The sequence below is a fragment of the Antechinus flavipes genome, chromosome 1, assembly GCF_016432865.1.
Source record: "Antechinus flavipes isolate AdamAnt ecotype Samford, QLD, Australia chromosome 1, AdamAnt_v2, whole genome shotgun sequence".
Lineage (NCBI taxonomy): Eukaryota > Metazoa > Chordata > Mammalia > Dasyuromorphia > Dasyuridae > Antechinus > Antechinus flavipes.
Genome location: NC_067398.1, coordinates 581869682 through 581887033, shown reverse-complemented (window position 1 = coordinate 581887033; position 17352 = coordinate 581869682).

Below are 17352 nucleotides of genomic sequence, written 5' to 3'. Positions count from 1 at the left end.
CATGGACTGATTCCCCATTCAAGTCTACCTCATCCTTCAACAATCTGTTGAATAAAGTCAATTTAGCTGATGTTAAATTTTGGATCTCAGTTGCCCCAGCTGCTAAGGATATATGAGGTCAGGAATTGGGTCACTCCCAAAGAAGTTTAAAAAGGAAGTAGCTAAAAGATTCAAGCATAATTTATAGGGAATTCAGAAAGTCACAAAATGTCCAATGTGGGACGGGTCTTATAAGAGATCCATCCGTATTGAGGTTAAGTCATGAAATGTGTACCCCCCTTTTTTTTGCCATACTAACTTTGTTGTTATTATGCTGGTTGCTTCATGAGGTCAGTTTCTCCTTGCCAACACTGGCAGCCAGATGCCGCCCACTCCATTCTTCTCCTGCCAGGTTCATTTTGCAGCTAGATGGCCAAGAAAGGTAGACAAGTTCCTACAAACCCCAAGAAGGTGTTTTCCCACCAGGAGAAGGATATCCAAAAAGTCACATAAAGCATCAAACATTTTGTAAACCACAGTTTGAAAACAAGAATAAAAAGAGGACTTTGAAGAAACTTTCAAAGGAGAAGTTTCTATCAGTGAGGAGACGGTTCTATAGTTTCTAAGACTTCACAGAATTCCTATATTTAATGGTTTTCAATGAGCATTATAAATAACTCTCATTTAAATAAATAAATATGAATAAAATGAGTTAGTCATGCAGCTTTTCATGTATTTAATAAGTATTTCTTGAGCTCCAACTATATGAATATCACTATGCTACAGTAGGTGCTAGAATTTCCAAGAAAAAAAAGACAGTCCTTGCAGAATAGAAATTTCTTTTTACGGTTGTTGTTCAGTGATCCCTTTTGGGGATTTCTTAGCAAGATACTGGCAAGTCTCCAGCTCATTTTCCAGATGAGGAAACTGAGGAAGAGTGAAGTGACTTGTCCAAGATCACACAACTAGTAAGTATTTGAGGTCACATTTGAAATCGGGTTTCCTGATTCTAAGCCCTCACTGCTCTATCCACTAGCTGGCCCTTATAATTGACTAGCTCAAAGTTTTAGAACTGGAAAAAACCTCAGGGCTCTCTAGTCCAACTTCCTCGTTTAACAGATGAAGAAACTGAGAATACACTCACAATAAACATACACTTTTTGCCACATAACTTGGTAGTGATGCTGGTTCTTTCATGAGGTTGGTTTTTTGTGATTTGCTTAAGATCCCAAAGGGAATAAGGAGCAGAACAGTGATTCTGAACCCAGATTTTTACTCTAAATCTAGTACAGGTATATCTCAGGGATACTGAAGGTTCAATTCCAGATCACTGCAACAAAGTGAATATTGCAATAAAGCTAGTCTCACAAATTTTTTTGGTTTCCCAGTTCATATAAAAGCTGTGGTTATACCATACCAAACAATAGTTTATTAAGTGTGCAATGATGTTATTTCTAATATGTATATATAAATATATATATATACATACACATACTTTACAATTTAAATCACTTTGTTATCCATTTCTATTTCTAAATTGTATACATTTCTACTTCTAAAATATCTATTTATTTCTAAGAATAATATGTATAATATATACATCCTTTAACATACTTTGTTGTTAAAAAACGCTACACATCATCTGAGCCTTCAGCAAGTTGTAATCTTTTTGCTGGTGGAGAGTCTTGCCTCCATGTTAATGGCTGCTGACTGATCACAGTGATGGTTGCTGAAAGTTGGGGTGGCTGTGGCAATTTCTTAAAATATGACAATGAAGTTTGCCATATTAATTGGCTCTTCTTTTCACTTGGACATGTAGAGACCATTGTGGTGGTAGTTGGGGTTGCTGAGCCATTTCAGTTGGGTCAGCCTCTTCCTGACTCCATCTGGGGTTTTCTTGGCAAAAAATATTGCAATGGTTTACCATTGTCTTCTCCAGTTTTACAGATTGGGGAAACTGAGGCAAGGAAGGTTAAGTGACTTGTCCAGGGTCATACAACTAGTAAATGTTTGTGAACTTAAGTCTTCCTGGTCTATTCACTGTGCCATATAACTGCTCTTAAAGACCATTGTAAGATTATTAATTGGCTTTTCCCCCCCAAAATTGCTGTATTTCAGGGAATAAGAAAGCCATGGGGAGTAGCCAGTCAATGGAGCAGTCAGGACACACAACACTTATCTGTTAGGTTCATTGTATTGTATGGATAGTTAGTGGAGCTCCCAAACAATTACTATAGCAACATCAAAGATTATTGATCACTATAACAGATACAATATTAATGAAAAAAATCTGAAATGTCACAAGAATTGCCAAAATGTACAATAGAAACAAGACATGAGTACTTGCTGTTGGAAAAATGGCACTAATAGATTTGTTCTACACAGGACTGCCACAAACCTATTTATAAACACCAAAAAAAGCAATGTCTAAGAAGTTTCACATGTCTGTATTCTTTTCACTGTACTGTTGCTCTGCTTCATAGCATCATGGATTTAAAGCTAGAGGAGACCTTGAGGTCATCAAGTCTAGTATCCTGATTTTTTTTTTATTATAGCTTTTTATTTACAAGATATGTGCATGGGTAATTTTTCAGCATTGACAATTGCAAAACCTTTTGTTCCAACTTTTCCCTTCCTTCCCCCCACCCCTCCCCCAGATGGCAGGTTGACCAATACATGTTAAATATGTTAAAGTATAAATTAATACAATATAAATATAGTATCCTAATTTTTATAGATGAGGAAATTGGGACATAGAGCAGTGATGGGAATTGCCCAACATCATAGAACTAGCAAATGTTTGAAGTGAAATCTGAGCCTAGGATTTCCTGCTATGAGTCCAGTATCCTATCTACTACATTTGGTAGTGGGTCACAATGGAATGAGCTTTGGTTCAGGTAGCCAGAGGAATTGTGTTCAAGTCTCCACTATCTGTAACTTCTTTGGCTTTAGGCAAGTCAATTAACTTCTCATTTCCTTCTCTGGCAAGTGAAGGAATTGGGCTAGATGAGGTTCCATCCACTTCAGATCTACTATCCTATAGTTATTAAGAGAAAGGGGGCAATTTGCTTTGAATTACCTACATTACTGCTTTGATTTCTCTCACTGCTACAGAAGGAAAAGATACTCACTATGAATATGCAAGTGAAATTTGGGACAAATATAATCCACATATGCCAACTGGGACAATAAAACATTTATTAAGCACCTATTATATACACTCACCACCTTTTATTTTCCTATAGTATTTTGTATATAGTAAGCAGTTCATCAATATTTGTTAAATTAATTTTCACAGCACTCTGCTTGGCTCTATGGTCTAAAAGAGAATGGCATGAGGTTTTTTTTTTTTTTTCCTTCAAGTTTCAAATCTCTCCATACTTCCTTTAAAGCTGAAAAAGTAAACAAACCCAATCCATTCTGGGTTAGGATCAGGCCCACAGGCATCTGGGGCTTTCGGGTTGGGTGGCAGATTGGGTACACCTGGAATGCCCTCGAACGATCAGATTCCCTGAAGAATGTTTTTTTGTACTCGACAATCCATGCTCCAAACATTTATGTGTTTATTTTTAAAGGGTCATGGCTGCTGACAGACTACAACATTTGGGGGGGAAAGGTCTTCTTTGCCTAGAGTCGATTGACTGGAGGAGATCAAAGGCCCTATGGAATGATCTGGGTCCAGCAATTTCACTTTGTGTACAGAACTGCTGTTAACCATTAGCCTCAGCCCTCTCTTTGGTTAACTAAAAATCATTTGGTGGTCTTTTAGAAAGGAGAAAACAGAGAAGTCGGCTCCAAAAACAGTCTCATGTTTCTCGGTTCAAGAGAGAATTGAGTAGCATGCATCATTAATTCCTATGCAGCAAACATTCTTCACTCCAAGTGGCAATTAGCAGTAACATTTCTATCTTGTGTTGCCGTGATGAGATTTTTATGCTAATCATCACATAACAGTAAATTAATCATTTGGGCACGGTTCAAGAGGATGTATATTTCATGAGGCAGATATAGATATCAAGATCAGTTTGATATTTACTCAAGGTAAATGGGAAGCATCACAAATTATGATGAGAGAAGCCAACAAAGAAAGCACGTGAGGGAGGAAAGAACATGTGCCGTGTACATATGCGTGTAAGAATGCTACAAGTGCTCTTGGGGTCAATTAGTGTAATCATTGGAAGGAAGGTAAATTCCCAGGGGATCCTAAACTGAAAAAAATCATTCACAGGCTCAGCCCTGGCCCTCAAAACCACATCTTGACAATGTCAAGGGTAAAACCAGCAATTTCCCACATTTCCCTTTAATCCCTTTCCTTTCCCTGCTACAAAATTTACCCTTGTCACATTTATATAATATTTAAATGGAATTCTCAACTTGCACTTAAGTCCACATGGCTGAATGAACCAGGAATGGGACTTGTCCCAAAAGGCAAACTAGAAAGCTTTTAAGTTTTCAGGAAATGGGACGCCCACTCAAATGCAGCTTTGCTCCCCAGCAGATAAACAGCTCCCATATATCAGTTTATGGAAAACAGAATGGTGGTCGTGAGATACACGCAAACCCCAGACTTACTCACATAACATATGACATGTCTGTGGAAAGCTCAGAGTTATGAGCCACCAACGAGGGAATGGGGGAAGAGGAGTCCAGGGCTGGGAGGGGTGGAGGAGGAGGAGGGTTGTCTTTTTATTCTCAAACCCTTTCTTTGTTCTACTTTTCCAGTCTTATATATACACAACCCCACACAGATCTCATATTCCTGCCTACTTGCCCTTCCCTGTACCCACCAGAACACACACACACACACACTCACACACACTCACACTCTTATTATACAATGGCATTTCTCCAGCCCCATCCTCCCCCACTTCCTGTGTGACCTGGTAATGAGGTCCTAGTGACAAGCCAGGCCAGGAAAGGGACCATTTCTGTCACCACCTATTCCAACCCCAACATCATCCCTTCTCTCTCTTTTTCAGATCTATTGCAATAGCTTCCTAATTGGATTTCTTTCATCAAGGAGGCTCTCTCTTTTCCAATTCATCTTCCTTACAGCTACCAAAACCATACTCCTAAAGCATCATTCTGACTCTGTTATTCATCTTCTCAGTAAGTTCTGCTGGTCCCCTATTACACTGAATGTCAAATGCACACTTCTGTGCCTGGCACTTAAAGTTCTTTATAACCTAGCTTCATCCTGACTTCCAGGCTTATTGCATATTTGTCCCTTTCACGTGCACCGTGGGACAGCCAAATTGGACTCTTGCTGTTCCATACACATGACATTCCATCTTCTGCAAAGGCAGGAAGCTTCCAAGATCTGTAATGTAGTCCCTCTTTTCTTCTGCGTCGGGTTTCCTTCAAAGATCAGGCCGTCTATAGATGGTCTTTTCTGATTGTCTCAACTGTTAGCATACCCCAAATTTACATCTCATAAAATCTACTCTCTCTAAAATTACTAAAATTGCCAAATCAATGGTGTTTTCTAAATCCTCCTTCTCCTTGACCTTGTTAGTCTTTGGCAATGTCAGTGACTCCTCATTGATACTCTCTCTCCAGGTTTTCAGAATACTATTCTCTCCTGGTTTTCCTCTTATCTGATTGCTTCTCAGTTTCTTCTGCTGACCTTTCCCCCAAGTATAGGTGTCCTTTAGGATTCTCACGTGGTTCCTCTTTTCTTCTCCATCCACTTGGTGATTCATGCTGATGATTCTCATTTAATTACCCTTTGTGTGCTGATGATTCTCAAATCTATCATTCTCCAACCTCTCTGCTGACCTCCAATCTCACGTCTCCTTTCATTCGTCTCTAACTGGATGTCCAGTAAATATCTGAAATTCAATGTCTAAATTCCTACTCTCTTTATTGCTATAGGTGGCAACATCCTTCTAGTCCTTCAGGATTGAAACCTAGTGGTCATCATGGATTCCTCATTATTTCTCATCCCTCAAATCCAAGCTGTTGCCAAGGATTATTGATTTCACTTCAGCACCATCTCTCAACTATACTCCCTTTCTCCTTTGACACCCTCATCTCCTTTGATTCTGCAGGCCTTCATCACTTCATTCCTAGATATTGCAAATAGCCTATTAGTGGATCTCCCCACTCCAATACATACTGTGTTCAGCTTCTAAAGTGATTTTCCTAAAACTCAGATCTGACCAAATCACTCCCCACTCAATAAACTACAGTAGCATCCTATTGCCTTGAGGTTCAAACACAAAAATGTTTATTTTGGCATTCAAAACCCTTCATAAATTAATATTTTCCTACCTTTCCATTCATCTTACATCTTATTCCCCACCAAATATTCTTTAAACCACTGACTCTGGCCTCCTGATTATTCCACAAACAATATACCCCAAAACACCTCTCTGCTTGGAGCACTTTCCCCCATGCCTGGAATGTTTTCCCTCCTCCACTCTGCCTACTGACCTCCTTTAAAATTTGCTTTTGCCTTGGGTGTTTGACACAAGCTCTGTACCTTGGTCTAAATTGGCATTTTCTTTATCCCTCTTTGGCAATCAGAATTAATGCTTTTTTATTTTTGCTTTTTATTTGCTTCTTGCCCAAAGGATTTTTTGTTAATCCTATCTGGTCTTTCCTTTTTAAGTAACACACACTTTCCCTCTATTTAGCTTCTGCTTTAGCCTGACATAGTCATACTCATTCCTACTTTACTGTTATTGAGGTAGGATTTCTTTATACCTATTTGGTGGCTGTCAGACTTTCTGTGAAAGTTTGGGGGCTGTGTGTAAGGAGTATGTGTATGCACAAGTACTATGTGTATCATTGAAATTACATGAAGTGAGGATTACTTGTAATTGAAATATTTATAAAAGAAACCACTTTATTCACAGAATCCAACTTTAATGCTTGTTTTATCTTATTTTTTAAAATAGAAAATCTAATGACACTGCATACAAAAAAAATCACTTAGAAAAACCATTGATTCTCCTAGGTCTTTACGCTAGGATTTCCTTTCTGGGGTTCCCCTATCCCTTGGAGTTTCGAGGGCCAAAGGAGGAGTAAATGCTCCCTTTCTTTCTCTTCCTCTTGCCCCTATGGCTCCCTGAGGAGAAGGCTTTTCCCCATGTGTCATTTCCCATTTACCTGTCCTTTTCTTGCTTCTCTAGAATGTCAAGGTCTTTTTTTTTTTAGAAAAGGGACAAAAGTTCAAGTACTGTATTATGTCAGATTTTCCTACCTCTCATTAACTCTCCTCCTTTCTATCCTTCCAAAAAAAAAAGAATTAAAAAATCTACCAAATTCAGATTGAGAGCCTGCAATCAGCCCAAATCTCAAGGTTTCCTTTGGCTTTGAGGAACTTTTCATTCTTTTTCCGTTCCCTCATGTTACCTGATCCTAAACCTGATGGGGTTTGGTTTGGCTTGGCTTGATTTTCCCTCCAAAAGCAAGTTAATTCTGGGATGGGGGCTGAGCATTTGTGTGTAGTATGTATCTAGTGTACTTAAGAGTAATCTCTTGATGTGGTGGGAGAAAGTGTTGACCCCAGAGTGCTCTCCATACTTGCCTGGGTTGGAGAGACTGTCTATCAGTATTGTGCCTGTAGCAGCATTGATGTAATTAATAAATAGGATATTCTTCCTAGTCTATTCCCCCACCTTAACAATTTGTATATTTGCACTCCAAGTTTTATGAATGTTAACAGTGACTAACTTGCCATATAATCCTATTGTTCTCTGCTCTTACACTCATCTTGTTGCAGACAACGGCTGTTCCCTTGATTTCTTCTCCTTTGAGCACTTATTCCAATTAGCTGCCTGAAACACTTCCCTTGGAATTAGAGCTGTCATTTCCCTTTTCTTCCTGAATCACCCAAGATGATGAAGGGAGGCTATAGAGATGCTCTTTGCTCAGGGAGCTTAGAAGGTGAAGTTATTTGCTTAAAAGTCTGCACTAACTTCATAACATGACAAAAACACCATTGGTTGTAGAATTCTCACTTTCTAGCCTAGAGAAATAGGTGTTATCAATAGGGAATTAAGCAAAATGTGATGTGCTACAAATTTTTAACTGTCTTAGTTTTTTTTTTTTTTCTCCTGGTATCAAATTAGAGGCTATAGATTACTTAATTCCCAAAGAACTTCCTTTGCGTTAAAGGAAAAAACAATTTATAATGACAAAAAAAAGAAAGAAAAAAGATCAAGTACAATATTTTGTACTGTTGTCTGACCTTCTTCTGTGATGTGTAATATACTTGATTTTTTGCTATTTTCTGTTTTTAAAAAAATCTAACACTTGACTTTTGCAAGAAAAAATAAGTAAAAGAAATTATTATTCCTATGCAACAACAAAATATTAACTAGATTAACAACTAAAATTCTACCTTCCACAGGAAGCCTTCCTCTCCCAATTCTAGTGTCTTTTTTCCCCCCTATTTATTCAGTGAATAGCTTTTTGGGTACATATTTGTCTGCATTTTGTCTTCCCCATTAGATTGAAAACTGTTTGAGGGCAGCTACTGTCTTTTGCTTCTTTTTGCATCCCTGGTGCTTAGCACAATACCTGGCACATAGTAGGCACTTAGTGATGTTTATTGATTGGTGGTGGTACAATGGGGAGTGAAGTTGTAAGCAAACATGAACACAGTATTATACCATATAAAACTCATGTATCACAATTGGGGAGTTATCCCCTCCTTCTCATATTTTATACTGTCCTTTTAGGATGCATTTGATGATTTGTGACTTTTTTCCTCCTGTCAGACTTGTCCTTGATGTTCACTTATTGAATCCCAAATGGACGGAGCATAATGCCTCCATAAAAATACACTGTGCATTATTCCTTCCAAGTCTTTTACCCTTCTTCACTCACATAACTTTTATATGGGAATCTCATTCATGATTTAGACCAATATACTGTACTCACCAAATAAGAATCTAATATTTTCATTTTATAGATGAGGAAACTGAGGACCAGAGTGGTTGCTCAAGATGATAAGTATAACAGATAAAGCTTCATCTCAAGTCTTCCTACTGCTACCTAGTAAAACATTATTGGAAGTCTTTATGATACTACTGGTATTAACCTACTGGTTCCTTCAACCATTGGACTTTACCCATTTGTTAACATAAGGCATGCCCTGTTTGTTGAATATTATTATTAGGGATAATATCTTAGTCAACTAAGTGAACTCCTGAAATAAGACTCCGATAAATCATAGAGTAGAAAGGCAGAGATTTGACTAGATGGGATTCCCTGATTGAAAATTTGAATTTTGTAAACACAACAGCAGCAGAATGTGTGTGACAAGCACTCAACATATCATAAACCTATAAAATACGTATGTTGACAACAAATATAAAACATAGAGTACATCATCTAAGAGGCTAGAGCTAGGATAGTATTCTGGAGACCCAAATCTAAAATAGAGCTCTTTACTTCTTGAAAAAATAAACACTGAAATCAAAGAAGAAGAAAGATCCAAGTTCAGCATTAGCATTCACTAACGGAGTCAGATTACAGGAAAAGGATGTAAGATGGTGATCACAAAATTAGATGAATTGGAATGCTAAAGCAGCCAATTCAGCAATCACAGAAATAAGCCAAGAACCACCCAAAGGGCAAGCTATTCCATGAAGATCAAGTAAACAGACCAGTAGTGTTGGGGATGGGATCATAGGAAGTTCAGAGAGGAGGGTAAGCAGATTAAAATGACCTTACCTGAGCCTCATTCTTTGCTGTTGGGGTTTGTTAGAGAGCCATGTCTGAATAAACGTAGAAGCTTAAGGATAAAAGGAGGAATACTTTTAAAAAATTTCTTTTTTCTCCTCCTGTCTTATATGATATCCTTTAGCTTATAGAGCTAGAGGATACCATAGAGGCCATCTTGTTCAATCTGCTTATTTTACAGATGAGCAACTGAAGTGACTTGCCCAGGATAATAAGATGGTAAATAACACAGGTGGGATTTGAAATTCTGGCATCAAACTTACCATTTTCCTCTCCAGTTTTGGTATAATTATGAAAATCAGAGGAACAATGCTTCCCTAAAAGGTACTTCCAAGCTCTCAATGAATTCTGTGTTTGACTACATAAGGGGAATGAGGTGGTAAAAAATTATAGTTTACAAAGCAATGAAAATGATAGTTTACAAAGCAGGAAGAAGCTAAAAGGGAATGAAACCCCTATGGCTATAGCTATGTTGTAGTGAGGTTACAAGTTGTACCCAGCTTTTTAGTTGACTGGATTATGTCATAGCTAGTAATTGAGATCTTAAAGCTATGTCATCAGCTTCTCCAATTCTTGGTAATAGTCTGATTGTCGATCAAAACCTTCAAGGTGTTTGAATAGGAATGAGGGGAGTAAAAGAGCCATTCCCTAGCCACATAAGTACAAGACTGTTCTCCAAATATGCAATTGAATGCAAGATAAGGGATTGTAGAGGGGAGAGTAAAACGCAGGGCTTCTAACATAGCCATAAAATAAATCCTTTTGAATCTGGCAATTTAGTGGCCTAAAATGCACGTGGAATGGACAGAGGACCTTCCTGGCCTCCTTTAAGTCTCACCTAAATTCCTGTCTTCTACAGGAAGCCTTCCTCAAACCCTTTGATTTCTAATACCTTCCCTCTTTTAATTGTTTCCTATTTATCCTGCATGTAGCTTGCTTTATATATATTTATTTGTGTATTGTCTCTTCCATTAGATTGTAAGCTCCTTAAGATCACGAACTATCTTTTGCCTCCTTTTATATCTACCCTGATCACTTAACATAATTCCTAACACAGTTGATTGTTTTGATGCTTAATTATTGATATTTAATAAATGCTTGTTTATTGACTAATGTGCATTTAACAGATTCAGACTCCCTTTGTTCCAAACTGACTCCCAGCTGATGAAACATGCAATGTAGATAGATACTGCCACCCTTGCAGGTGGAGATAAGGACACATATAGTAAACAGTGTGACCTATTTGATGGGAAGTAATAGGCAAAACTTCTCTTTTCTTCTTTCTTCTTCTCCTTCTTCTCTTCCTCTTCCTTCTTGGTATTTTTCCTTTTCCTCTTTTTGTATTCCTGTCTATATTTCTGCTTCTCCTTTTCTCTTTTCTGTAGAAATGCAAACACAGGAGGTGCTTTTAAATACTATTGCAACAATATCATTCCAAGCCTACCTCTTCCTCAATAAAGTGCCTTTGTTTTCTATTACATTCTCTTAGAGACAACAAATACTGTTATATCTCTGTAAGAACCAAATGGAATTTTGAGGAAACAGTAACTTTAACTGTCAATTTGTGGAGACTGTTAACACTAAGAGAGAGATACTGGAGAAATGGCTTGGGTTAGGGAAGAGCTGAAGAAGAAAGAAAGATGACAGAGAGACTTTCAGTTCTTGCTGGACCTATTTTAACTTTTGTCTTGTGAAGAGAATGAAAAAAGTTCCAGTGAAGAGATTTTGCTATCATGAATGTACTAGATGGCATGGGACTGTGTCATCAGAAATAAAGGTGTGATAAATGGACCCCAGGATGGGAACAAAACAGTTTGCTTTCTACCAAGAGCTAGAATTCTGAAAGAAATTAACAAAATTGCTTAGTTGCTTAACAGTCAGATTCAACCAATCAGAAATAGGTCCATGTATCCTTTTCTTTTTATTTTTTAATAACTTTTTATTGATAGCCATGCCAGGGTAATTTTTTACAGCATTATCCCTTGCATTCACTTTTGTTCCGATTTTTCCCCTCCCTCCCTCCACCCCCGCCCCGAGATGGCAAGCTGTCCTTTACATGTTGAATAGGTTCATGTATCCTTTTCAATCATAATCTTATCAAAGACCTCTATCTGGCTCAAGCTGATCAAGGGCAATGACCTAGCAAAGGCAAATGGGGAATGAGGATGCTTAATAGATTAATTTCATATTAACTAACACACACCACAGGAGGAGTTCTCCACCATCTTTGAACATTGGATGCATGATGAAGGAGGAGGGACATATCCAGGACAGCATGTAGAAGGCAGAGAGGGCGGTTCTGTTAGTCAGAAAAAATATTTAAAAATTGGGAATGACTGGGTAGAACAAGGAAGAGGTTTGGTTAATAAAAGCATGTTCTCGCTTATGTACCTTTACCACGAGGACTCGCCTGCTTCCTGCAGGAATGTAATAAGCTCTCCTTCATTCACTCTGGAGACTTTTCATCATTTTGGGGGTTCTTGGACATCTGACCATATTCATAACAAAGGAAAGTCATCCGTCATTACAATGAGGGCTTGAGGTAGCTTTGTGATCTTTCTTAAAATTAGAATATTATAATGATGTATCTGTTTTTATTGTTGACTTCATATTTAATAAATTTTATTTTGGTAACTTTAAGACATCTAATTCTAGGAGATTAAGGGATTTAATAGAGAGAGCTATGAGTAACTATGATTGGGAAAGGAGGTTTCTTCAACTTATTAATTAAATAATGCCTGATGATCTGGTGAAACCTCTGAAATTAACTGATGAATTAAGAAGTGAGAGCTGTGTTTTAGTTAATGAGAAATACACAAACATGCATATGGATAATCCTAGAACACAGGATGATAAGGTTAAACATGAGAATGGATCAAGTATCAGGCTTGAGTCTATTTGTTACGCTTCTTTTTTTCCCAGTTGGGTAGAAAAGATTTGATCCTGATCTCGTCCTGTCCTTCCCTTTTTCCCTTTCTCTTAGCTAGGAGTTGGATAGAACATGTATGCATGACTACAACTAGGCAGCCTCCTAGGCTTAGAATTGTTATATTGTCTCTTATAATCATCTCTATAAAATTATTATATATATTATATTTCTAGCATTGTTGAGGATTCTATCTTTACTGTGTAGAAGTCATTATTGATAGATTTCTAAATTGTGGGTTGATAAAATCTTGGCCCATGGGGTTGGTAGTTCAACTACTAGATTAATATAATCATTACTAGGCTAAGAATTCTCCCTTATTACCTAAGCTAATTAGCCAAATTGAAAAAAGTCAATTAAAGAAAGAAAACTAAGGCCAAAAGATATCAGGAGTCCTAGGACCTCAATAGATTTAAGGGTCTGACTGGTCAATAGCTAATAAAAATGAGGGGGTTTCTTCCCTCTCCCTCAGTCCAGGCTAGATTTCTTAAGCAGAAACCTTGAGGTTCGGTTCCTTCAGGATTAGAATTTTTTTTTTTTGACTAGGTAAAAGAAATCATTCTTTGTCCCAATTCTTCCCTATCCTTAATCAGGAAATGGATATTGCCTCAGTCAATCTGAGACCTGTAAGATTTTAGCTTAAAAGGCCAAGGTCTCGAACTAGAGATCATTACTGATCACAAAATAGAAAATTTTGATTTTATCAAATTGAAAAGTTTTTGTACAAACAAAACTAATGCAGACAAGATTAGAAGGGAAACAATAAATTGGGAAAACATTTTTACAGTCAAAGGTTCTGATAAAGGCCTCATTTCCAAAATATATAGAGAATTGACTCTAATTTATAAGAAATCAAGCCATTCTCCAATTGATAAATGGTCAACTTTCTCAGACAGTTTCTCAGATGAAGAAATTCAAACTATTTCTAACCATATGAAAATATGCTCCAAGTTATTATTAATCAGAGAAATGCGAATTAAGACAACTCTGAGGTACCATTACACACCTGTCAGACTGGCTAGATGCGGAATGTTGGAGGGGATGTGGGAAAACTGGGACACTGATACATTGTTGGTGGAATTGTGAATATATCCAGCCATTCTGGAGAATGATTTGGAACTATGTTCAAAAAGTTATCAAACTGTGCATACTCTTTGATCCAGCAGTGTTACTACTGGGCTTATACCCCAAAGAGATACTAAAGAAGGGAAAGGGACCTGTATGTGCACGAATATTTGTGGCAGCCCTGTTTGTAGTGGCTAGAAACTGGAAACTGAGTAGATGCCCATCAATGGGAGAATGGCTGAATAAATTGTGGTATATGAATGTTATGGAATATTATTGTTTGGTAAGAAATGACCAACAGGATGATTTCAGAAAGGCCTAGAGAGATTTACATGAACTGATGCTGAGTGAAATGAGCAGGACCAGGAGATCATTATATACTTCAACAACAATACTATATGATGATCAATTCTGATGGACGTGGTCATCTTCAGCAATGAGATGAACCAAATCAGTTCTAATGAAGCAGTAATAAACTAAACCAATCACACCCAGGGAAAGTACTCTGGGAGATGACTAAGAACCACTACATAGAATTCCCAATCCCTATAATTTTGCCTGCCTGCATCTTTGATTTCCTTCACAGGCTAATTATACAATATTTCAGAGTCCAATTCTTTTTGTACAGCAAAATAATGGTTTGGACATGTATACATATATTATTTAATTTATACTTTAACATATTTAACATGTATTGGTCAACCTGCCATCTGAGGGAGGGGATTGGGGGGGAGGAAAGGAAAAATTGGAACAAAAGGTTTGGCAATTGTCAATGCTGTAAAATTACCCATGCATATATCTTGTAAATAAAAAGCTATAATAATAAAGAAAGAATAAAACTATAGAAAATTTTCTTTAAAAAAAAAAAGGCCAAGGTCTCCCACTGCATCCATGGTCATCTCCAGTCATTGTGATCTCTATTTTGCCACTGGACCTAGATGGCTCTGGTGGAGACAGTGAAGCTGGTGACTTTGCCCAGTTCTGCCTCACTTAAATCCAAATCACTTTCATGTCATGGCATTACTTCCTTGAGGTCATGGTCCTCTTTGAGACCAAAGGATAAATAAGCAATTCATTTCATCTCCCTCCTTCCCTCCCTTCCTCCCTCCCTCCCTCTTTTCCTTTCTCTTTCTTTCTCTCTTTCTTTCTTTCTCTCTCTTTCTCTCTTTCTTTCTCTCTCTTTCTCTCTCTTTCTCTCTCTCTCTCTTTCTCTCTCTCTCTTTCTTTCTTTCTTTCTCTTTCTTTCTTCTTCTTTCTTTCTTTCTTTCTTTCTTTCTTTCTTTCTTTCTTTCTTTCTTTCTTTCTTTCTTTCTTTCTTTCTTTCTTTCTATTTCCTTGTTTCTATTATCTAAAAATTAGTACTAATAGATTTACTTAGAATTAGAAGTAAAAATCCTATGGTCCAAACCTTCGTATTTTATAGATGAAAAAACTGATTCCTAAAGTGGCCAAATGATTTTTTCCAAGGTGAGAGCTGGTATTTGAAGCCAGGTCCTCTGATTTCAAGTCCTATTCTTTTTTATCATAACATGGAAGAGGAGATAGTTTAAATCATAAGATCTCTGATGTTCTTTTTATCCTTAACATGGAACTTTTTTTTTTTTAAAGAAAGGCAGCAGCATAGTGTGTTGAAAAGTGGTACAACTCTGAAATCAAGAAGAACTGGGTTCAAATTCCACCTTTGATTCTTCTAGCTGAATAATGCTGAGCAGTACCTTCCAACTCTCTGAGCCTTGGTTTCCTCATCTGTAAAATGAGCTTAATAATATGTATAGTATTTACTTCACAGGATTGTGGTATAGATTGAATAAGATAAAGTACATTAAAATGTTTTGCCTCCTTCAAAGTGTAATATAAATTATGTTAACTATCATCATCATCATCATCATCATCATCATCATCATCATCATTATGATCATTATTTTAATTAGACACCTTCATATTTGTGGTATATTCTTTGGAATAGCCTCAGTCATGCTACAATTTTATCTTTTGAAAATGAATGTGATTTTTGGAAACAGTCAAAAGTTATACAGAGCAGAGTTTTGTGAATAAGATAGGTTTTTAGGTTAGAAAGCATTATTTTTTGATTAAAAATAGTTATGGTTATGTAGTAGGGAATGGTGCCGGTACTGGCCATTGAAAGCCCTATCCTTACAGCATGTACAACAACAACAACAACATTACCAGTAATAGACTGCATTTATATAATGCCTACTATATGCCAGGCTCTGTGCCAAGCAGCCTACAAATATTTTTATTGGATCCTTACAATACTGGGAAGTAGGTGATATTATTAACGTATGTTTTATAGTTGAAGAAACTGAGGCAAACAGAGATAGATTTATACAAGATTATGTTGTTAGAAAATTTCTGAGGCTGGTTTGAATTCAAGTTTTTCTGACTCCAGATTTGGCATTTTGACTGCTGTACCATGTAGTTGCAAATAGAGAGATAAAGATATAGTTATCTAATTAGCTTGCTAGATTTATACACATATGTGTATATACACACACACATATAAATATATAAACCAAGAGGAATCTTGAAAAATTATACACATAAACTCTCCTTTCAATTACTTTTGGCTCATGGTTTCAGATGAATAATGTGCATTAGAGATGGGTTGAACCAGATTATATCTTTGTAAGTTTTGAAATGTACGTCAGACTGGACCTCTGTCAGTAGCCATGACAGCCATGATTGAAGAAAAGATAGCCCTAAAGAAAAAGGGCTATCGTTGACCTAGCCAAGCAGTTAATTAATCCAGTAGCCATTTAGGGAGATGATAATTAGTGAAACGTTATTGGAAGCAGGGAGCATATTGCATGGCAATTACAAGCAATATCAATAGAAAAGTTAAACTCTCACCATTATGCCTAAAATCCTCAGGAGGAAATGGAGAAACCAAACTCTGGGTAAGGATCTGCCGTTATGAGTTGGGGTTGGAAAAATGTGAAGCTGGTTTTCCTGTAGAACTTTTAAATTAGTTCTATTAGGCAGAGTCAGGAAAGTCTAGGAGTGTAAGTTGCTTTAGACACTAGTTTTGTGACCTCAGAGAAATTATTTAACAATTTCTCAGTTTCTCAACTGTAAAATGGAGATAACGTCTAGTCTATTTATTAGGGAACATCAGTTGTTTTTGATTAACTGAGATAATGTATGCAAAACACTTTGGGAACTCTAAGGCACTACGTAAATGTCAACTATTATTAATACTATTCTCAGAGAGAAATTCAAAAATATTTTGAGCAACACAGCATTGCTAGAACAAGTATATAGCCTCCCAAGCTGACAGGTGGGAAAGAGATGTGTAAAAGATTGTATGTAAAAGTCCTTGTACGATTGCTTTTTAAAAGCAATTTATATAACGCCTACTATTTATGTTTTTTAAAAGCAATCATACAAAGATTTTTACATATAACCATTTTATTATTTTATTTATCATATATATATAATATATTTTATATAATTTTTATTTATCATATAATTTTATCATTTTATACCCAGTCCAATTATCTACTTATGATTCTTCAAGGTTCATATGGTGGGATATTTTATGCTTTCTGATTTCCCTTTCCTCTAAATCCTTAGAAACCTTCTTACATATAGATAGTCACCTAGCTATTTTAGTGATTTAAAGATATTATCAGTGCTTTCATTAAGCAAGTTTCACACATAGGGGA